Source organism: Cornus florida, unplaced genomic scaffold (genome assembly GCF_030987335.1).
Source record: "Cornus florida cultivar Cherokee Brave unplaced genomic scaffold, ASM3098733v1 CherokeeBrave_3.0.0_Hap2_Chr11, whole genome shotgun sequence".
In the NCBI taxonomy this organism is placed as follows: Eukaryota; Viridiplantae; Streptophyta; class Magnoliopsida; order Cornales; family Cornaceae; genus Cornus; species Cornus florida.
The window spans coordinates 122,152,495-122,176,041 of record NW_026775581.1 but is presented as its reverse complement, the minus strand read 5'-3'; the positions used below and the strand labels follow the sequence as shown (position 1 = coordinate 122,176,041).

Sequence of the window (23,547 nt, the reverse complement as noted above, 5' to 3'; positions counted from 1 at the left end):
GACGATCCTCAGTAGTCGTATTGGTGGAAAAGAAAATCGAAGATTTGGAGAAATTTATCTATTGTCCAGAGGGTTTTTCATACTACTGCAATAGCTTTATCAGGAATGCAATCTCAGACCTAGATGCCTGGGTGAAAACAATAGAATCATTTGCAAAAAATCAGGTTTAAATCATTGGTTCCATGCCTCTATTATCCGATATCCATGGTTGACGATATGAAGCTACACATTACAATGTTTCCATGGTCAGATGATTTCAGCCAAGCTCATGGCTTAAAAAGTTCACAAAGTGTTGATGGGTAAGCGCTTGTTTATTTACTCAAAAACTTAAATTATTAGGTAGTGTTTCATTATCCATTCATTTTTTTTATCCCGAACCGATGTGGGACAAGCTCTCGTTGTAACATTCTCCCCGTCTAAACTCACAACGCCCTTATTGCGGCTCGGGTCACCCATTGCCTAACCGAGATGAAGACCCAGACACTCTCCGGGTCGAGCGTTTGCGTGATACTCCTCGCATCCAAAACATGGGTTGATTAGGCCCAAGCCCAAACCTGAAGGATATCAAACAATTAAGTAATAAACAAGCATAAAATACAAGAAGAATAAAGAATAAAGTAATATTAGGCTGAAAGAAATCTAAATAATAAATCCTAGAAATAATAATAAAATAATCCAATATTCCAAAACCTCCAATATTATTACAACTCGGGAATCCATCTAATGGACTCCCTAATAATATCCCAACTATAATTAAAATAACTGAACTGAAAAGAAAACCAAAACTAAAACATGGAACAGAGTCATACGTAGTCGGAAGAGTGAGTGACTGTCTTTGATAGGCACGAACAAACTCTAAGACTGGAACTGTCGAACACTTGAAAAATAATAGTGGGTTAGGCCCACGAACAAATTCTACTCTACTACAATCCAAATGGAGACCCGATACATATATACATCCTAGACCACTCAACAATAGCTAAATAATCCATATATATATAAATACACACTAAGGACGCTCACTGGACTATAGGTCTGTTTTAACCTGAGTAGAAGGTATCACGCAAATCGCACATAAAGTGAGCATGTGTACCTAGACCTATCAGGGCACCCAGATATCTACTATATCTAGTTATCCATCTTAGGCAATATACGCACCCTAACTATGATCTTGAGACTCAACCTTATATTATAGCACCATAATTATATATATATACAAAGTCCGTATAAGCCTAACACAAAAATATCATCCATTTGATACAGTGGCCTGATGTAAATAAGTAGGATTTAACTCTATAGTTAATCCATTCCCTTCTATATCCAAGTAGGTAGGACTTAACTTCTTTGATTATTCCATCCTTAATAATGCCACTGTCCCATACCGGTGCATTAAACCATCCAATCCAATAAATGATGCAACAGAATAATAATACATCAATTAATCCAGATATAATATGATAAATATCATACAGATAAATATCGTATTTATTTAAGCAATACAACAGTTTAAATAGCATGTGACTAACTTACCTTCCAAGTAATTAACCTACATCTAAGATAAATAATATAAAATTCATAAACATCGTTTAAAATCATTTAAACATTAATTTCAATTATTAAAGCAATTAAATTAATCCTTTCATCCAATCTAAACAACATATAGGTTATTTAATTTCCAAACCATCCACTTCCTTATCATATATAAGTATATTATGCATTATGGAATCTTTCTAAGTCCATCAAACCCATCTGTAAGGATTAAATACAGTTTAAAATGATTTCGAGTCATTAAAACTCAAAAATCTAGGTCTCAGCCCAACCGAGTCGGCTCTTTCATCCCGAGGCCCTAACTCAGTCGACTCGGTTCTAATCGAGTCAGCTGGGTTAGCAACTGAGTCAGCTCGGTTCGCCTGGGCTTCGTTTCCTTCATTGGTTCAGTTTCTGTAAACCCTAAAATCTCCATAGTTAAAGGTCCTAAGCTCCAATCTAAGTCCCATACGTTTATACTAAATTATTTTAAGTGTTTTAGCATGCAAAGATTCAACCTAAACAACAATTCATGTATCAAAATCTAATAATAAAGAAATCACGAACAAGCATATATAATCATGAAATTATCTGTTTTAGTCCGATTAAATATGCATAAATATTTCATTTTAATTGTTTAAGTCCCCTAGAATGACCTAGGCATGTATAGAAACACAGATCAACGGGAGAGAGTAAAAGAAGAACTTGCTTCTAAGGTTTTTAGATCAAAACCTTAACTCATTCTTCTCTGATTTTTCGGTGACTTACGCTGCCGTCAAACCTCTCTGTTATTCCGTGCTAGCCCACGCACAGAGCCTCCTTTCTTCCCCTTGGGTTCAGCCTTGAACTCCCTTGGCTGAATCTCTTTCTTCCTCTCAAAACTCTCGGTTCTCTCTATTCTCACGTCCTCTCTCTATATCTGTTTAAGGGTTTGTAACAACCCTATGCAGACCCATAATATGCATATAAATAGGCATACAATAAAACCCTAATCCCAATCCTATTACAACTTCTAAAACTGGCGTGAAAGATAAATAAAAAATAAATAAAATAAAACTAATATTACATATAATATAATATATACATAATTTATAATTAGATACAATAGATTAATTTTATAACTATTAATCCGTAATTAATAATAATAGCTACAATTATCATAATATCTTTATATACATATATACCTATATATATATGTATAACCATCCATGGGTAGTATTCATACCTTTTTAAACCTATCCAAGTAGTCTATACGACCCATGGGTTTGGTCCATTACTACTAACTATAAACCTTAAAATAAAATAAAATAAAACAAAAAAAATAACATTTAAATCATTTAATTATAACAAGTAATTACAAGTAAACAACTAACATTTAAGCAAACAAATACACATCATTAATCATATAATTTAATTAGACAAGTATTTCAAATAAACACATAATCAATTTATTCAAAAAAATAATTAAACAATTAGCCAAGAAATTAAATAAATAATTAAAAATGTAATTAAAATAATTAATTAAATACCGAGACTATTCTTTTAAAATTAGGGTATTATAGTTTGGCCTGACACCGAATCAAAGATTGAGTCTAACTCTGATACCAACTGTAACGGGAGAGTGCTTACTCATTTACTCAAAAACTTAAATTATTGAATAGTATTATATATTCATTCATTTATATAAATTATAACTTAGGAGTGCAGTGCAGTCGATCTAAACAATTTTGCCCAGTTTCAAAAAGCTTCATCTTTCGATTGGGTATTATGGATGTCTAGTCAACCCCACCGAGATTTTCTATTTCATCTATTTTGTTAGACAGTTTGATTCCTACCTTGTCGTTAATCCACATATTGGGACTTGGGAGTGCAGTGCAGTCAATCTGAACAATTTTACTTTAGGCTTCGTTTGGATACACAGGAGAGAAAAGAAATGAAATGATTATGAGAGCAAAAAAAAAAAAAAAAAAAAAAATGATAGTTATAATTTATATTCATATTTGGATAGATAGGGGAGAAAAGAAAGGAATTGGCAATATTGTTATTTTTTTTTTTTTCGATAAATTCAATATTGTTGTTTGGATAACACAAAGGAGAGAAAAGAAGGAAATGATAATAATGAAATTACCATCTTACCCTTTTTGGTAGGGTTAGTAAGGCAAAATTATTTCAGCCTCCCTAATCGTCTCTATCTCTCTATTCTCGTTCTCACAGATCCCCTATCTCTCTCTTAATTTCTCTCTCTCCCCAACTGCAAACTACAAAATTTACAAGAATCAGAAGATCAAAACCCATATCGGCATATCATTTCAGATTGTTCCAAAAATCAAAACCCATATTTTTCAAGCTTGCCCCCCCTTTCTCTGCAACTGCTAACTTATATGTATGGGTTTTATTTTAATTTTTTTTTTTTTTTTTTTTCTAAAATCAACTAATCAAGGTCTGTAATTCTTGTTTTGCAACTCTCTCTCTCTCTCTGTGCAACTGCAAATTACATATATTTATATTTTAGCCTCCCCAATAGCCTCCATTTCGTTCTCAGCCTCCATTTCTCTCTCTGCAACTGTAATAATCAAATCCCATATCCACATATCATTTCAGATTGTTAAAAAAATCAAAACCCATATTTATCAATTTCCATCACCCGCTATTCCAATTCGGTCGCCTTTCGCAAAGCTTCAGCCGACTGTCTCTCAATTCTCTTGCCTCTTCTGTAATTTGTTCCATTTCTCTCCAAATCCCTCCAAATCTTGTCAATTTTAAAGGGATTCCAAATGAGTATCCCTCCCTTTCTCTCTTATTCTTCCCATCTAAACACTCTAATCACTATCCTTCTCTTTCTTTTCTTTCTAAATTCCTCTAAATTTCTCAATCCAAACGAAGTCTTATTCCGTGTTTGGAATGCTGGATTTGACGGGATTTGGATTTAGAAATAGGATTTACAGTGTTTAGAATAATCAGATTGTGAATGGGATTTAAAAGTTATGGGATTTCAAATACCGTTTTTGATGTGTTTCAAATCCTATCTAAAACGACAGGATTTGACGGGATTTGAAAGATAAATACTATATTATCTTAATTAATCTTGTACAATATTTACTACTTAATCTCCAAGTGTCTTTTTCTCATCTAACCCTATCCTATTAAATATATACTACCATATCTCTATCCCCAACGTTATTTAACTAACTCCATACTATTCTTTTACTTTTTAGTGATTTTTTTAAAGTATGTTGGTGATGGTTAATAAGTTAGTTTTTTAATTAAAAAATAATTGCACTTTTTTTTTTTTTTTCGTGATATGTTAAATAAGTAAATTTTATATTTCAGTTATATCATGTAGTCCTTTTCTTTGTTTGTCTACAATAAAATAAATATTTTATTTATCATTTAAACAAGGGCAAAAATGGTATAATATTATTTTTATTTCAAATTCCCTTTTAAATCCAACTTCAAATTCAATTGGTTCCAAACATAGAAATGGAATTTCATTTTAATTCTAATTTCTTTTCTAATTCTGATTCTTTTTATAAATCCTAAAATAATCGATTCCAAACAAAGCCTTTAGAGAAAAGAAAAAAGGTCATGATGGTGTCGCGCTGGGGACGCAAAGGTAATCTTAGAAGTCGTTATAATAATGGAGCGGAAACCATGTTAACACGCGAACGTTATTAATCGCATTAGGTTCGCGCACCCGCTGGTCTTAGATTGCAATTGCTTAATATATATATATATATATTTGTATATATTAAACCAAAGAAAATATTTTACTCTACAAAGTTTTCTAAATTATTAAAGATTCACCCTAAAAATTGAGGCGGCCAAGTTCTGATTCAACTGCAATGACAAATTCGCAATATCTTATGATTGAGAGCTTAAATTTAAATTAATCTATTGATTGTGTCAGAAAGGAACACGTATGACATATACATATATATATGCCACCACCAAAGTTCATAGCCAAGTGGCCTCCAAATATATTGTAAGAGTTACATTTTTTTTTTTTTTTTTAAATTGAAAAAAAAATTAATTGAAAGAGACCCATATAATTAATATTAATGCAAATACAATTAACTCCTACAATGTAATTAAACATGGACGCGACTCAAAAAAACTTTTCCTTTACTCTTTTAAAATCTATGCACCGGAAGAGCAAGTCATCCGAATTCTTAGAAGTCAGTGAGTATTAATTAAATAGAGTAATTCTCATTAATCATGCAGTATCAGGTTCCCACGTTACAATTAAATTAAGCACAAACAGGTAGCAGTATCATATTCATATTTGTGATGTGTGTATATATTTATATATGGAATGAAATTAAGTAGCTATAGCTACACCACAAAGAAAGTGATCACTAGAACTTTCATGGCTTCCATTAATGGCAAACTGCACGTAGTTATGTTTCCATGGCTAGGGTTCGGTCACATGACACCTTTCTTAGAGCTCGCCAAGTCCATCGCTCAAAAGGGTCACAAAGTCACCTTTATGTCACGGGTCTAGAGATTTGGCGCAGCGGCACGGCCCGTGCGGCACCAAGGCGTTGCTTCAGCTCGCGCAAGCGCCCTGGTCAGCCACCACGACCTGCCCTCCTAAGGATACATGCTGACTGGTTTCGGCCTGCCATGGCCTCGTCAGAGGAACGGCTCCAGCTCCCGACCAGTTTGTGCAGGGATGACCAACTTCCTTCTTCATAGTCAAGTCCAAGACTAGCGACAAGCACCTCGAACTGAACCGAGTCGACCTGCCTGAACTCTGAAGAGGTACCATCCTGTGGTCCTGCACGCTCCTTCCCTGGAACCATTCCCAGTCAATGAATGTTCTTAGCTAACTAGCATGCGTATCTTGTATGCTCATGGCGTCGTTAAAAATCGGATCGTGACATTTATCTCCACCCCAAGAAACATTCAACGCCTCCCCAAGCTGCCTCCAAACTTTCTCCCTCTCATACACTTTGTCAAATTCACATTGCCCAAGGTCCACGGCCTGCCCCAGAACGCAGAGGCCACCTTGGATGTTCGGGGCGACCAAATTCAGTATCTCAAGATCGCTATCGCGGCCTCGAGACCGAGTTCACTCGGTTCCTCCACAACTCAGCACCACCGGATTGGATCATCCACGATTTTCTTCATTATTGGTTGCCACCGCTTGCAGCTAAACTTAACATCCCATGTGCCCATTTTTCAATAATCAATGCATGGTTCATAGCTTTCTTAGGACCGTCTTCGACCTTGATCCAAGACTCTCATCCGCGGACCGAGCCCGAGCACTTCACCGTCCCGCCGGAGTGGGTTCCTTTTCCAACAAAGGTAGCGTATCGCCTCCACGAGACACCTTGGATTACGGGCTCGTTTCAATCGAATGAGTTAGGAGTTTCCGACATGTACCGAGTTGGAATGACCTATTTCGGTTGTGACGCTTTTTTCATACGACACTGTGACGAGTTCGAACCTCAATGGTTGAATCTGCTCCGAGAAATTCACCGGAAACCGGTGATTCCTGTGGGTTTAATGCCTCCCTCGGTGCAGGATAGCGGAGAGGAAATAAATGAAGCATGGGTTTCCATTGGTGAGTTGCTTGGTAAGCAAAAGGAAGGGTCTGTGGTTTACGTAGCACTCGGGAGCGAGGTGACACTGAGTCAACAACAACTCACTGAGTTGGCTCTTGGGTTGGAGCTATCTGGGTTGCCCTTCTTCTGGGCACTGAGAAAGCCGCCCGGCTCGGACGAGTCTGACTCAGTTGAGCTTCCGGGTGGGTTCGGGGAGAGAACCAAGGATCGTGGAGTTGTTCGGATGGGTTGGGCGCCACAACTCAGGGTAATGGGTCATGACTCGGTGGGTGGTTTCCTGAGTCACTGTGGTTGGAGTTCCATAATAGAAGGACTCAATTTTGGGCTGCCACTTATCATGTTACCCTTTTTGGTAGATCAAGGGTTGAATGCTAGGGTGTTTGAAGAGAAGAAGGTTGGGATAGAGATACCGAGGGACGAACGAGACGGGTCATTTACGAGGAACTCAGTGGCTGAGTCAGTGAGGTTGGTGATGGTTGATAGTGAGGGAAGCATTTACAGGGACAACGCATGGAAGATGAAGGAGATATTCGGAGACAAAGAAGGGCAAGACAGATACATAGAGTCCTTTGTTGAGTATCTTGAAAACCATAAGCGTGTGCTCAAAGACAGCTGAGTTGACTCCGAGACTCAGACAGACACCAGTGTTATGTGTTAAATTTGATTTGGATTTTTTTTTTTTTTTTTAGTGAAAGTGAATTTGATTTGGATTGTGATGTCAAAGTGCACTATATATATATATATATAAATTTATTATTATTATTATTATGGTGTGAATTAAATCTTCATCCGATGGCTTGGTCCCCGGCAAAAGAAGGTCAACCATTTCAATTTAATCATAGCCCAAAAAAAAAAATTTATGGTGTCTATTAAATCTCCACCTAAATAAATTCTTTAATTTCATTTAAAATTCGTCTTGAGACAAATGGCCTTTTTTCATTTTATATAATTTTATTAGATATTTATGTTAATTAATATAGGAACTGAAAGGAGGTAGCCAGCTAGGTATGGATCTTATTTTTTATTTTATGTTTTAATTTCCTTGTACAAAAGAATAGAAAGTTCAGCACGTGCAGAAATAAAAATCGTCAAAGGATTTCTCTTACTTGAGATTTATTATTGAGAATGAATCATGAGATCCCAACAAACTCATGTGATAATATTAATTAAAGATGAATATTTTGAACAAATATTTGGATCTCTCAACAGTTGTCGTGAACTCTCTTTTAAATTAATACTTTTGAATAGTAAAAAATTAATCAAATTATATAGACATAGTATTTAATAATATTAACGTGTTTTCACTGTATAAAAAAATAAAATATAAAAAATAAAAATCAGCTTTAAAAAACACAAAATATTTAATTTGGCAATGTCACTTGAAGTCTTATGGAGTGCAAAAGTTCCACTAATTCATTTGATCTACTCTAAATAAATTTTAATATAAAATTTTGAATGTATAATTATCATATGATACTTTTTTAAATGGTTAAAAATTGATACATCTTTTATATTTTTAAAAAAATTTAAACTTAGTAATTATACATATCTAAATTAAAAAGGACAAAGTTAATAATTTTAAAAAGAAAAAAAGCATTAATTACATGTTTCTTTAAAAATTTTAATTTCTAAATAATTATAAATTATAATAAAAAAGACAAAATTCATGATTACGGAACTCGTGGACGTGGTATTTTCTATTTTTCACATGTATCCATAATGCTTTTACGAGGACTTCATTCTTTAATCTTAAAAAATAAAGGGTAAAGTACAACTGTTTATCAAAAAGACATTCAGATAAAAGTTACTTATTTTTGGAACAATAATACCCTTGAAGATTGAAAAGTGGATAAAAATTTTCCTTGAAGTCAACTTTATATGAAAAATTGACCAAATTACCCTTTGATCATTTAGTTGACCTATTTAACTTTACAAGTTAATAAATTAGACGAAACTATCCCTTATGAACAAACAACCACAATGCTGTATATATAGACTATATATATATATATCCCTGAAACAAATTAATAAATTGGACGAAAGTATCCATGTGTGAATTAATAATAAAAAAAATGGTTAAAAAAAAAAAAAACCCTATTTGTTTTCATTCTGCCACAATTTCTCAAAATAATAAAATTGATAACCAACAATTTCTTAAAATAACAAAATTGATAACAAAATTGCATATTTCTTTTGCTGTAATAATTTTCAATTTCTTACAAAAAGAAAAAAGTTTGACCAATCTAAAACAATGTTGTTCAATTTTGCCTTCAAAAAATTGTGAGAGATTATGGATGGGTTACCCTTATCCAACCTCTAAATGATGTTTTTCAAGAGCTAATTGATGCTACTGGGTGTTACTTCACAGCGTAGCCCACACTGGATTCGTTATTTAGTTATTTTTCATTCTTATTTTATGGTAATAACAAAATTGATACATTTGTTTAAAAAAATATTAATTTCATTCTGCCAAAATTTATCAAAATAACAAAATTTTGATAAAACACGAACAAAGAAGACCACATATTAGTAAAGAAAAATGAACAAAATTTTCTTAAGAAAACCCGATATTTAGAAAACTGCATAAAAAAAACCCCATATTTTCTTTACAAAATTTTTTTGTAAAGAAAATCCCATTTTAGTAAAGAAAATAGGAACAAAATTTTTGTTAAAAAAAAAACCTATATATATATATATTTTTTTTTTTGTAAATTAATAGATAATATAGTAAATAAAACACGAACAAAATTTTGCTAAAAAAAAAACACAGGTTTGATATTTTTCAATTCACTGGTTATTAATTTGGCGCCAAGTAGCATTAATTTATGGCCCTAAACTTTCAGGAGTAATTGTGTCATTTTGACAGGTTTGATATTTTGCAATAAATCTAAATTTAATATTAAGGGGCAATTTTATCTTTTTATATGATTTAAGGCCTTATTTGTATGGAATTTCTTCAAGAGGGGTGTCATTGTCCCAAAAACAGGTAACTTTCATCTAAGTGTCCTTTTAACAAACCTCGAGGGATGTTGTTGTAATTTATCCCCCAAAAAAAAAAAATGCATTATTTATTTTGCCCCTTTAAAACTTCTGCTACCGAATAGCATAATAGAATAGTTAATCCTTTAAATATTTTAGGGTAAAGTGTAATAAACTCCCCTGAACTTTACTCTCTCTCTCAAAAATCCCCCTTAAACTTTTATTTTAACAGAAAACCCCCTAAACTATCTCTTTTTTTGCAAAAAAACCCGACGACACTGTTCCGGTAGGTTTTGGCGGTAAGACATGCACGTGACATATGTTATAATTTTAAAAGGGCATTTTTGCCCTTCTTACTACTCCAACCTTGAATTTTCAAATTGAAATCTTTAACCCTAACTTCCACTCCCATTTTCTTCATTCCATACCAAATCGCCATCTCTTCCTTGTGTAGGTCTCATTCTTTGCATCCTAACTTTTGTTTTGTAGGTGAAATTACTACAATTTACCATGAGAAGGTGAAGCTCTCTGTTGTCAAAGTCTTACTTATATGCCAAAATGATTCTATGACAGTTTATATATAGGGTAAAATGTAAAAAACCGTCCTAAACTATTAGAGAATCAGCAATTAACTCCTTGAACTACTAAAATTGCAACGAACCCCCTGAACTACACATTTTTGTTGCAGATGACCCCATCCGATATTGTTCCGGTCGAATCCGTCACTATTCCGGTCGGATCTTACCCCACGTGACAGTCACATGACATACACTATAATTTTAATGACCACAATGCCCTTGTAACTATGAAAAGACACTAATACCCCTTTTGTAACTATTAAACCCAAACACCCCAAACAAACCCTTGTTACCTTATTTAATTGAAAAATTACATAAGCATATAAGCGATATATATATATCGACAGAGGGAAGGAGAGAGGAGAGGAGAGATATGTTCAGTCAGTCTTTTCTTTTTTCAATCATTCGACGTTGCAAAAGATTAACTAGATTGTTCCGACAATGGAATAATTTTTAGAAAAAGTGTTTGTCGGAGAATAAACAATTGACGAAATCGGCTTCAAATCCTATGATAGTTGCTTTCGGAAACACCAATTGTTACACCCAAACACACCCTTATGCTCCATCTATCTACACACATGGCACATACATATAATAATTGTTCACCTTCTTCACGCTTCTGATTTTAAAAAAAAAACACACACACACACGGAGGGAACTGAACAAATCTCTCATCTTTTCCCCTCTCCCTCCCTCTGTCTATATATATATCACTCATGTGCATCTGTAACTTTTCAATTATAGATTTTTTCAGACAAGGGAAATTTTTTCAGAAAAAGGCTCGCCGGAGAAGAAACAATTAATGGCTTCATCTTCAAATCCTATGATAGTCGTTTTCAAGAACAATCAACAACAGTGCTTCAGATTTCAAATCCATGATAGTTGTTGACCACTTCCCTAAAGAGAAAAAATAAATACTATTTCAAATCCTCTGATTCAATCCTCATTTGTTTGGCCTCCTCTAATTTCTTATCAAAATGAACCATCCATAAGTGTTTCACTATAGATTCCACTAATTTACACATCAAAGTGGGTATCAAGAAAAAAACACAATGAAACAAGAAATTAACATATAACGTGATGGGTACATATAATATGCTGTTGTTTGGACCATGCTGTTGTTTGAACCTACTTAGATGTACTGATCAAAATGGGTTTCTAGAGAGAGAAATGACTTTTATAGAGAGAAACGGAAAGTGGTACTTTCTAATCGATGGTGTGGATGAACCCAATGAAATTGTCGTAAGCTGGTCGCAGTCCGAAGCGAAGTTTTGCTGAGAATCTCTCAACGAAACAAGTTGTGACACTCTCATCGGCTTTCTTTTTCTCTCTAAAATTCTAAATAAAAGATTCATCTCTCTCTAACAATTTAAATCAATGTTCAATCTCCCAATAACTGTCGTAACTCGCCGGAATCCTCTGGAATCGCCGTCGCCAATGGAGCTTCAGAAAGAGTATTGTAGTAATATACTTCTCTAACCATCAATGGAGGTTAGAGTATTGTAGCATTGTTTGAAAATAAATGGTTTCAATTTTTTTTTTTTTTTTTTTTTTTTTTTTTTTTTTTTTTTTTTTTTTTTTTACAGTACTCCTTTTCCCTCATTTTTCGGTGAAGTATGACTTAAGTGTAATTGTTTTTCTCCACGGAGAATGGTTGCCGTCGAACATGGCTGTCAAGGACAAAGAATGGTTTTGTTTGATGCAATTGGGCTTTACAAGGCTTTGTCTTTTTCTCCGCCGATGAAGCCGCCCTTTGTGACACCTGCGACCACTGTATGACACAACTGCCGCCGTGGAAGGCAGCCGGAAAAGATAGAGACGTAGAAGTTCTGAGACTTTCGAGATTACCGTGAAGTTCTGCTAAGGCTTCTTCAACAAATCCGTTGTTTCTCTCTCTCTATGTTTCAAGAAAAAACAGAGCAACCCAATATACCCACACCGTCACTGCTTCTTATCCACAGCCACCACCATAACACCAACGCTGACAACAGCCGCCGCCGCCTCTCCCTAACAACCACAGTCGCCGCCTCTCCCCAACAACCATAGCCGTCGCTATCACCAAGCTTTCCCCAAGCCCATCTTCCATGCACTGCCGTTAGTACCCATCATTGTCGTCGCCAATTGCACAACCTAATCGCCCGGCGTCGTCAATCGCCAATCGACGGCCCAAGCGCACAACCCAATTGCCGTTCACACAACCCGTTTTCAACGGTGATGGGAGAAGCAACGGATAGCCACTTGTAAAGCCGAATCATCCTCTTCTCTTGAAGGAGGCAGCTTTGTTTTTCTTCTGTGAGTCAATTTCTCTCTCTTTCGTTGCTCCAAATCGCAGCTTTGATCGGCGATGGGGCATCAACTCTCTCTCTCTCTGTGCAAAAAAATGGGGGCCCAAACTAAAGAAAGGCTAATTAATTGAGGGTAATGTTGTCTTTTGGCTTTTCCGGGACCCTATTGTTAGTTTGAGGGGGTTAAATGTAACAATTTGTTAGTTCGAGAGGGTTTTATGTAATTCAAGGGGGTTAGTTGCAAAACCCCAATACTTTAAGGGGGTTATATATATATATTATATGGGTAATACAAACCATTTTGCTGGAAATCAATTATTTGTTTGCTTATTAAAAGATGGGGAATATGGCCCAATCATTAATTGTTGGAGGGAAAAAAAAACCAACAATTTTAGGGTACCAAAAGATAACGAATAATTGAAAAACAAAGCTTTTTTCACCAAATCAACCTTTCATCACCTCCAATTATCCAAACAAAGCCTTTTTTTGCCCAAATCTTTAAACCCAACAATTGTGGACAACCCAATCATGGCGGCGTCGGATTTCAGTAGCCATGGCTGCTGGGAGAGGAAAAGCAGCAACGACAAAAGTAAAATCCAGAGCTGTAATCCGTCAATGATTTAATTAAGGTTGATTTTGTGACTAGTTTGGTTTGATTTGCCAAATCGGGTCCCAAAAGTCGGCGGTGGTTGTCTCTGGTGATGGTCGTGAGTTGATCGGCGAAGCCAGTCGTCGGCGATATCATCAGCTAGCAGCCGGATAATGAGAGCGTACAGAGATAGAGCGTAGAGAGAGAGTGCGCGTAATCTGTACGAGTAAGGATGTGTTTGGTGCTAACATAAAGAAGTCCTAGGTGGTGTTTGGCACTAAACTGATAAAATGGTGGGTGGTGATTATGATAAGGTTATGTGTTGTCCTAATGTTATTGGTAGCTGAGATTATTTTTGATACGTCAACAACATAAGCCATTAAAACACTAAAATGGTGGCGTTCAAATCAAGGGTAATTTGTAATCTTATATTTCCAATGACTTCCGACAATGAAGATTTTGAATTTGTCCTTCAACCGCACTTTTTAGATAGTTTAGGGGGTATTAATTAATTTAGGGGAGTTTTATAAAATTGGCTGATAGTTCAGAAGGGTTTATTACACTTTACCCAAAATTTTATACATTTGTTGACAAAATGGTGTACCACCATTCTAGTATAATAGAATAATTGATCATAAATCTGTCACTACTAAAAAAGTTTCATACTACTACATACCATATGATTATTGTAAAAGTAAACGCCCTATAGTAAGTAGCTACCACAAAGAAAGTGATCAGTAGTTAGTTTCATCTAATGGCTTCCGATGGCAAACTGCACGTAGTGATGTTTCCATGTCTAGGGTTCGGTCACATGATACCATTCTTAGAGCTTGCCAAATCCATCGCCCAAAAGGGCCACAAAGTGTCATTTATCTCCACTCCAAGAAACATCCAACGCCTCCCCAAATGGTCTCCAAACTTAGTCCTTCTCATCCACTTTATCACTCACCTTGCCAAATTCAATACCTCAAGACCTCCTTCGACGGATTCGAGACCGAGTTCGCTCAGTTCCTCCTCAACTCACCGCCTCCCGATTGGATTATTCATGATTTTCTTCATTTTTGGTTGCCACCGCTTGCAGCTCAATTTAACATCCCATCTGCCTTCTTTTCAATAATCAATGCATGGTTCATATCTTTCTTACGACCCACTTCGACCTCAATCGTCCTCTTTCATCCACGTACGGAGCCGGAGCACTTCACCGTTCCGCCAGAGTGGATTCCGTTTCTGACGAAGGTAGCATTTCGCCTCCACGAAACACTGTTTCTCATGGGATATTTGGAACCGAACGAGTTAGGAGTTTTGGACTCGCAACGACTGCGTGTGACCCTTTCCGGGTGTGACGCTATTTTCATAAGACACTGTGAGGAGTTCGAACCTCAATGGTTGAACCTGCTCGGAGACCTTCACCAGAAACCTGTGATTCCGGTGGGTTTAATGCCTCCCTTAGTGCAGGATAGCGTAGAGGAAATAAATAAAGCGTGGTTTCCATTAGTGAGTTGCTTACCAAGCAAAACAAAAAGTCTCTGGTTTATGTAGCACTCGGGTGTGAGGTGACACTAAGTCAGGAACAACTCACTGAGTTGGCTCTTAGGTTGGAGCTATCTGGGTTGGCCTTCTTCGGGGCACTACGAAAGCCATCGGGTTCAGACAAGCCTGACTCGGTTGAGCTGCCGGTTGGGTTTGAAGAGCGAACCAGGGATCGTGGAGTTGTATGGACGGGTTGGGCACCTCAACTCAGGGTACTAAGTCATGACTCGGTGGGTGGTTTCCTAACTCACTGCGGTTGGAGTTCCATAATAGAGGGACTTAATTTTGGGCTACCATTAATCATGTTACCCTTCTTGGTAGATCAAGGGTTGAATGCTAGGGTGTTTGAAGAGAAGAAGGTTGGGATAGAGATACCCAAAGACGAAAGAGACTGGTCGTTTACGAGGGATTCGGTAGCTGAGTCGGTGAGGTTGGTAATGGTTGATGGTGAGGGAAGCATTTACAGGGACAACGCATGGAAGATGAAGAAGATATTCGGAGACAAAGAAGGGCAAGACAGACACATAGAGTCCTTTGTCGAGTATCTTGAAAACCATAAGCGTGTGCTTAAAGACAGCTGAGTTGACACGGTCACTCAGGCACCTGTGTTGTGATTGAGTTCGTGTGTTTTTGGAAATTTTCCGCTCAAATAAGTCATGTAGAGACAACTGAAGCCAGAACGGAAAATTTTTATGTATTTATATTGTATTTATAAAATTCATCAACAAAATTTCTTATACATGTCTTGAAACCCCCCCATATTCACACCCTCTCTATACACGTTATTCTTGCTAAATTTTTTAATATTTAAATTAATTTAATAATAGTATAGCTTCTAATGATGGTGTTACAAGTGGGTGCATCGACTAAAAACAAATTGGGTGTTTTCAATTTGGCTTAAAAGTCAAAGTTATATTATTAAGTTGTATTAATACCCAATTTATTTATACCTCCAATTATTTTTCCTTCCGCATCCTATTGATGTGAGATCAGTCTGACATTGTAATAGATGGATACAAAGAACAAAACTCCCATTCATGTTTGGAGCTTTGGATTCGCGTGGTTACTTGCTTATACTTGCCCAATTAATAACATAATTAAGCCACATCGTCAAGATCCAATAAAAGGGCTTTTTTTCCACATCATGGAGAAGAAAATGACAAAGGACAAGGCTTCCCAAGTCAATTCAAACGTCGTTACGTTTACTATTTCTAATAGTATAATACTACGTATGACATCATTTTCAACAGCAAATTGTTGAAGAAAGACCGGTTGGAGGAGTACGTGGTCGCGCACAATTATTACTTTACTCATTTCGTCACAAAATATTTGGTAAATTACACTGATCACCTATATGAAAATTTTAATTTTAACTTTTATTTATAGCCTCTAAATTATTTTTTAGCTCAGCCTAGGCTCATGACTGGCTCAAAAAATTGAGCTCAAGCTTGGGCTCGACTCGATTAAGAAAGTATATTGAATTAATGTTCGAAATTAGTCCTGGCTCGCTTTCAAGCTTGTCGGACTCGATTAGTAAATTATTGCATTTTTATTTTATAGGAGTACTTTCAAATATTAAAATCCTAATAAAAAATAGAAACAAAAACGAGCTTATATGACTTCATGTTTATGAGCTAATACGAGTTGAGCCCAACATTATTTGGAATCGGCACATTTACTAAACGAGCCTAAAATTGAAGTTCGAGCTTAGCTCGTTTGCTTAATAAATGAGACCGAACTGAATCCTAAACGAGCCGAGCTTCAACTATTCATAAACAACTTAGTTCATTTGTAACCCTACAAACATGCCTTAGAGATGAATATACCGAACAAAATTTTTAAATCTGCCTGTGGATGAGTACAAAGATAGGTAGCAGCCTAGCATGTGGAAGGAGGTCTCAGTTAGAGGGACGACAAAGAATAAAGAATAATGATAAACAGTTCGGATTCAATATATATAATTTTTTTATGTGATGAATGCGGTAATGCCGCATCATGATGTTATTAAATATAATAATATCTTTATAATGTTACATTTTACTTACATAAATTAAGTTGAATGTACGTATATTATTAATGTAGAATATAAATAAATAAATAAATAAATATATATATATATATATATATATATATATGTCAAACTATATCTATATATATATATATATATATATATATATATATGTCAAACTATATCGCTAACAACAAGAGTTTAACATTGGTGCATGCTTTAAAAATGCTGCACCGGAATAATTGACCAATATCACAAAATGCCAAGCCATGCCATGATTGTTTAAAACTATACGACAAGTGTTGTAAGTTGATTATTTGTATTCCAACGACATATATACAGGGGTAGGTATAAATTTATACTACATTGAAATAACAACCAAATAAAGAATTTTTTTGACGGAGAAAACCAGAGAATTACTATTAAAAAACAATAATATTCGTGTCCAATGATAACAGTAATAAATTTATATATGACTTTGTCAACTGAAAAAAAATTCCGGAAATATGCGCACCGTTCTATCCGCTAGAAGATGTTACTTTGGTGTATATGACCGGAGTTCAATGTGAGACAATGGTCATCAAGATTCTTTAATTTGAAAAAAAAAAAAAAAAAAATTACAAAGAAATAAATTGTATATATACTATACGGACTGCATGCAGTACTATCTGGTTCCAGCGTATATTGCCCTCGATTTATACTGCGTGTATATATATGGAATGGGCATGAAATGAATAAATCACGATATAGTAAGTAGGTACCACAAACAAACTCATCACTAGTTTCATGGCTTCCAGTGGCAAACTACACGTACGTAGTGATGCTAGCATGGCTAGGGGTTAGACATATGATACCATTCTTAGAGCTCGCCAAGTCCATCGCCAAAAAAGGCCACAAAGTCTCATTTATCTCCACCCCAAGAAACATCCAACGCCTCCCCAAACTACCTCCAAACTTACTCCCTTTCATACACTTTGTCAAACACACCTTGCCCAAAGTCCACGGCCTGCCCCCACAATGCAGAAGCCACCCTAGACGTTAGGGGTGACCAATTTCAGTACCTTAGGACTGCCTTCGACGGCCTCGAGGCCGAGTTCGCTCAGTTCCTCCACAACTCACCGCCTCCCGATTGGATTATTTACGATTTTCTTCATTATTGGTTGCCACCGCTTCCAGCTAAACTAAACATGTGATGACCTTGTAGGCGGGTGTGTCGTAGGAGGGTGCAAGAGACACTGTCAGGCTACCACACTGGCGAGTTACGGGTGCACAAGTCCCACATCGCTTGGGTAGAGGAAAGGTGAAGTGCTTATATGTAATTGCATCATCTCCAATTGGTATGAGGCCTTTTGGGGTAAAAGACCAAGAGCAAATCCGTGCGGGTTCAGGCTCAAAGCGGACAATATCATACCATGTGGTGGAGTGGGTCGTTACAAATGGTATCAGAGCCTGACCCAGCTAGAAGTGTGCCGATGGAGACGTCGAGCCTCCAATCATCTCCAATTGGTATGACCCCTTTTGGGGTAAAAGCCCAATGTGATAGAGTGGGTTGTTACAAAACATCCCATTAATAATCAATGCTTGGTTCTTAGCTTTCTTCGGACCCCCTTCGACCTTGATTGACGGCACTGATCCACGGACGGAGCCGGAGTTCTTCACCATCCCGCCGGAGTGGGTTCCCTTTCCTACAAAGGTAGCATATCGCCTCCACGAGACACGGTGGATTGCGAGACTCTTTAAACCGAACGCGTTAGGAGTTTCAAGTACCCTTTCCGGGTGTGACGCTGTTTTCATAAGACACTGAGGAGTTTCGAACCTCAATGGTTGAACCTGCTTGGAGAGCTCCACTAGAAACCTGTAATTCCGGTGGGTTTAATGCCTCCCTCAGTGCAGGATAGCAGAGAGGAAATAAATGAAGCGTGGGTTTGCATTGGGGAGTTGCTTACCAATACCAAACAAAACAAAAAGTCTGTGGTTTACATAGCACTCGGGAGTGAGGAGACAGTGAGCCAGGAACAACTCACTGAGTTGGCTCTTGGGTTGGAGCTATCTGGGTTGCCCTTTTTTTGGGCACTGCGAAAACCGCCCAGTTTGGACGAGTCAAACTCGATTGAGCTGCCAGTTGGGTTCGAGAAGCGAACCAGGGATCGTGGAATTGTCTGGACGGGTTGGGCGCCACAACTCAGGGTACTTGGTCATGACTCGGTGGGTGGTTTCCTAACTCACTGTGGTTGGAGTTCCATAATAGAGGAACTTAATTTTGGGCTACCATTAATTATGTTACCCTTCTTGGTAGATCAAGAGTTGAATGCTAGAGTTTTTTAAGAGAAAAAGGTTGGGATAGAGATACCAAAGGATGAAAGAGACGGGTCGTTTACGAGGAACTTAGTGGCTGAGTCGGTGAGGTTGATAATGGTTGATGGTGAGGGAAACATTTACAGGGACAACGCATGGGAGATGATGAAGATGTTCGGAGACAAAGAAGGCCAAGACAGATAAATAGAGCCCTTTCTAGACTATCTTGAAAACAATAGGCGTGTGCACAAAGACTACTGAGTTAACACACTGACTTAGAAGTTGCTACTTGTGGACAAAGTATGTCATATGCTTTTTGATTGTCAAATGTTAGAATGGTTTGAAGTCTTAATTAGTCCATTGTGAATTCATTTTTCAGATGTTTGCTATGTGGAAGGACAGTTAGAAGGTGGAATTTTTTTTTTTTTTTGGGTTCCTGTGTTGGCAGGTTTGGAAGGGAAGAAACAGTTCAAATTTTAATTAATGAATTGGGATCATACTATTATTGTTAATAAAATTGTATTTTATTTTTATGAGTTCCTTAATAGTTTTTTAGAATAATCAGGCTTTTAGTTCGCAGCAGGAAATGTATTCTATTTTTTGTTTGCTATATGGAGATGGCATTTTCCTTGCATCACGTGTCTCTCTAATTGTTGGCCCAACCTAATATTGATCATCTCATTTTATGTTTTCTTTTCACACCAAAAAACTCGAGAGTGAACCCCTAATGTTTGGAGAGGTTATGTATGATCTACTTTAGACTCCTTGTTGTACACTAAAAAGGAAGAGATGATCCTTCATTACCATATGCAATTCAAAATATTAGAAAAATGATGTTGCCATGTTTACACATGTTACAAATATAGCAACCACCAACACAATTAAAAATCTAAAAAAAAGTAAACATACCACACACAAAATACAAATATTTATGTGGTTCGACATAAAACTTACTTAAGATTTTACTAAGTTAAGAACAGAAGATTATAAGTTTTAGTCCCTAAACTCTCCTTTTAATACTCTTCGAGTGCGGTTATTGGTTTTATCTCTTTTTCACACTGTAAACTGTAAACATCCTTGTATATTAAGTTACAAGAGAGTTTTAGAACCAAATTTATGATTTTTTTTCTTTCACGGGTAAAAACACACCCACTTATATACACTACCCAAACTCAAAACTCCCCCCTCCCATTTGAGAATGAAAAATTATTTAATTGAACTCGATGCCCTATAGGTAGGACCAAATTTATGATACGCCATAAAAGCGGATCAAATTTTTTTGGCAGCCCGGTGTTTTTAGTGGGAAACCCACGTGAAACACATTTTTTGGGGGTTAGAACAAAATTCAGGTTACATGCATACCAAGTGAAGGACAAAACAAAATTCAGGTTACAGCCCCCTATTTTGATCAAAATGTCATTTTTTGTTTTTATCAAATTAGGTTTAAAGAAAAAATATTTAGGAGATCAATATATTTTTAAAAGTGAAATAGTGGGTGTCGTTTTATTATTATTTTCTTTGGATAATCGAAATGTTCAGGCTTTGTTGACTAATTTATGGGACCTCTCAATACGGAACAAATACAATTTAGACTGTGTTTGTAAGTGTGGCTCCTAAAAAATTATTTACACTTAAAAGAATAATAGATTTGTACATTGAACCAAAAAAAAATCATAAGAACGCCTTTGCATATAATGAACGTTGGTGCGTGCTTTATTTGAAAATGAAACATTGGAATATTTGATTTTTTTTTTTTTTTTTTTTTTTTTCTACGAGTATTTGATTAACCTCAGAAAATGCTATACCACCATAATATAATAATAATAATCAAGAAAAATGAAACGTCTTCTCATCAATAATCAATCATCAGCACCAAATATATATATATTTGGTGCATGCCTGTGTGTATATATGGAATGGGCATGAAATGAAATAAGCATTCCACAGTGACCAGTAGTTTCATGGCTTCCGATTGTAAGTTACACGTAGTGATGTTTCCATGGCTAGGGTTTGGTCACATGATACCATTCTTAGAGCTCGCCAAATCCATCGCCCAAAAGGGTCACAAAGTCTCCTTCATCTCCACCCCAAGAAATATCCAACGCCTCCCCAAACTGCCGACAAACTTGGTCTCTCTCATACACTTCGTCACTCTCACTTTGCCCAACGTCCATGGCCTGCCCCAAAACGCAGAGGCCACCATGGACGTTCGTGACTACCAAATTCAGTACCTCAAGACTGCCTTCAAAGGCCTCGAAACCGAGTTCACTCGGTTACCTCCTGATTGGATTATTCACGATTTTCTTCATTATTGGTTGCCACTGCTTGCAGCTAAACTCCACATCCCATGTGCTTTCTTTTCAATAATCAATGCATATATGGTTCTGACCGACTTCGACCTTGATCGACGGCTCTCATCCAAGGACGGAGCCGGAGCACTTCACTGTCCCGCCCGAAGTGGGTTCGGTTTCCGACGAAGGTAGCGTGTCGCCTCCACGGGACACCGTTTCGATGCTGCCTTATCCAGCGCGGGATCCTAACTCACTCATAAGACTCTTCCTAGAACTGGCCAGTAAAGAAAGTTCTAAGCGCCCAATTTCTTGCTTTTTCATGGGATCATTTGAACCAGACGATGTTTCGGACATATACCGACTGGGAGTGACCCTTTCTGGGTGTAACGCTATTTTCATAAGACACTGTGAGGAGTTCGAACCTCAATGGTTGAACCTGCTCAGAGAGCTTCACCAGAAACCTGTGATTCCGGTGGGTTTAATGCCTCCCACGGTGCAGGATAAAGGTGAGGACAGAAATGAATTGTGGGTTAACACCTGTGAGTTGCTTGGTAAGCAAAACAAAGGGTCTGTGGTTTGCGTAGCACTCGGGAGTGAGGAGTCTGAGGTGACACTGAGTCAGGAACAACTCACTGAGCTGGCGCTTGGATTAGAGCCATCTGGGTTGCCCTTCTTCTGGGCACTGAGAAAGCTGCCCGGAACACAAGAGTCTGACTCGGTTGAGCTGCCGGTTGGGTTCGAACTAGGGATAGCCTTGTTGCGAATCCAGGATTTTTGAATGAGATGGACTAATTTTGGATTGGGACTAACTTTAGAATGGGCTAATATTATAATTTCTTTTTTTTTTGGGCTAGGCTAAAAGTAGTATAATAAAAAAAGTTTGTTATTTTTGTTTTTTTGGGTGGGCTGAAGCCTACCTTCACCCACCCCTCACTCCGCCTTTTGGACTGGATGGCTTTTTCAAAATCATTTTTGCGGAAATCATTTTTGCGGAGTTGAAGAATATATTTGGAGACAAAAAAGGGCAAGACAGATACATAAGACCTTTGTAGAGTATCTTGAAAACCATGGGCGTAACCACAAATACTGCTGAGTTGACACGGTGACTCAGACACCTGTGTTGTGTTAAACTTGGTTTGGATTGTGATGTCAACGATTTCCAAAATTGAGTTCATCTATTTTTGCAATTCAATGACCGTCGGCTCCTTTGCTGATTCAATAGAAGCCTCACTACACTAGTTTTCTTATTTACTTCAACTTTGTTCGCTGTCAAACATCACATGCATATATTTGACTCGGTGAGTGAGCCCAAATAGGGGTAAAAATCCGTTCTCGCCCCCTCTCCCACCCCTAGGGATGGCAAATTTCCCATCCCCGACGGGCCCGTCCCGCCCTGCCCCGTTTATAGTGGGGATGGGAATTTTTTTAGTTAAACGGAGATGAGGATGGAGACATATTATGAATTCCCGTCGGGGGCGGGGGTGGGGATGGGGTAAACTCGCCCCGCCCCACCCCGATTAAGTGTGAAGTTACTAATATACCCTTACATATAATAATTTATTACTAAATTAGATTTATTATATATATGAAAATAAGAAAAAATGTGTTTTTTTTTTAATAAAAAAAATTATGAGGCCGGGGGCGGGGCGGGTATAGGGATTCTGGCAAAATTTTAAGCTGGGATGGGGAATGAAAAATGAATCGGGGATGGGGATGGGGATGGAGAATGGAATCCCCACCCCACCCCGCCCCGTTGCCATCCTTACCCACCTCGTCTCACCCTGCTCCCACCCCGTCCCGTTTAATAACAATTTAGAAAAAAAAATTGTTCCAAAATATTATCTGTGGTTTTAAATTGTTAAAGCTTCACCCTAGAAATTGAGCAGTGACAGGTAGGC

At 37.1% G+C, this 23,547-nt stretch overlaps 3 pseudogenes; all 3 read left to right on the top strand.

Annotated features, from left to right (window-relative positions):
* Window positions 1-6,361: 6,361 nt before the first annotated feature.
* Window positions 6,362-15,636, top strand: LOC132282025 (putative UDP-rhamnose:rhamnosyltransferase 1; annotated as a pseudogene).
* Window positions 15,637-18,499: 2,863 nt separating this feature from the next.
* On the top strand, window positions 18,500-19,619 carry LOC132282024 (UDP-glycosyltransferase 91D2-like; annotated as a pseudogene).
* A 1,700-nt stretch (window positions 19,620-21,319) lies between these two features.
* LOC132282023 (putative UDP-rhamnose:rhamnosyltransferase 1) lies at window positions 21,320-22,427 on the top strand (annotated as a pseudogene).
* The last annotated feature ends 1,120 nt before the right edge of the window (window positions 22,428-23,547 follow it).